Source organism: Schistocerca americana, chromosome 5 (assembly GCF_021461395.2).
Source record: "Schistocerca americana isolate TAMUIC-IGC-003095 chromosome 5, iqSchAmer2.1, whole genome shotgun sequence".
Taxonomy (NCBI): domain Eukaryota; kingdom Metazoa; phylum Arthropoda; class Insecta; order Orthoptera; family Acrididae; genus Schistocerca; species Schistocerca americana.
In genome coordinates this window covers 124546589-124547753 of record NC_060123.1, presented here as the reverse complement: position 1 = coordinate 124547753, position 1165 = coordinate 124546589, and the positions used below count along the sequence as shown (strand labels likewise).

The 1165-nt window shown below is 49.5% G+C and overlaps 1 pseudogene; it reads left to right on the top strand.

The window, feature by feature from the left end:
• Nucleotides 1-839: 839 nt before the first annotated feature.
• LOC124617050 lies at nt 840-957 on the top strand (annotated as a pseudogene).
• Nucleotides 958-1165: the final 208 nt, after the last annotated feature.

Here is a 1165-nt window from a genome sequence, read left to right as displayed (position 1 = left end):
TGAAACATATGTGTGTCTTCTTTAAATAATTACTGAAGTTTTATGGGCCTGTTGAATACCACACGAGCCGTTGAGCAGCGGCGCTAGCGTCAGATACAGGTTTAAATATGCACTACCAGATCAAAAGTATCCAGATACCTCTATGTAATTCGGAATTGACCAGTAGAGATCACGAGATGTGGAGTCGTCAGTGTAAAGGGGTCGGGGAGCATCGTGTTGTCAGTAAAGTAGCAGTAATAAATAGCAGAATGGGTCCGTCAGGACAGCTCAGCAACTTGGAACGCGAACAAGTCTTTGGAGGTCCCCTGAATAATTAATACGTCAGGGACATTTGAAGACGTCCACAACTACCCAAGTCACCTGCTGGTGATGTGATTGTCAAGTGGCAACGGGAAGAAACAACTACAGCTAAACTAAAGCAAGCCAGGCCTCATTTACTGACGGAAAGGGGCTCGTCGAGCATGACGGAGGGTGGCTGTAAAAAATCTCATGAAATCTATGGAAGCAGTCTCTCGTGAGTCCCAAAAAACTAACACTAGTCCAGCTAGCACAATGACTGTGCGCAGAGAGTTAACAAGAATGGGATGCAGTGGCCGAGCAGCTCGTCATAAGCCACACAGTGATAAACAACGACTGAGGCGGTCTAAAGAGCGACGCCACACTAGTCACTGGGTGACTTGAAATTAGTAATTTGATGACTCACCCTATATCCAGTGGCAATCCGATAGGTGCCTGTAGAATGTTACCTGTTACCACGTGTAATGCCAAGAGTGACGTACGGAGAAGGTGGCTTTACAGTATGGGAATATTTTTCGTAATTAAGTGTTTAGCGTTCTGCTGCCAGCGGCCTTGCTGCAGTGGTAACACCGGTTCCCGTCAGATCACCGAAGTTAAGCGCTGTCGGGCTGGGCTAGCACTTGTATGGGTGACCATCCGGTCTGCCGAGCGCTGTTGGCAGGCGGGATGCACTCAGCCCTTGTGAGGCAAACTGAGGAACTACTTGATTGAGAAGTAGCGGCTCCGGTCTCTGAAACTGACATACGGCCGGGAGAGCGGTGTGCTGACCATATGCCCCTCCATATCTGCATCCATTGACGCCTGTGGGCTAAGGATGACACAGCGGCCGCTCGGTACCGTTGGGCCTTCATGGCCTGTTTGGGAGGAG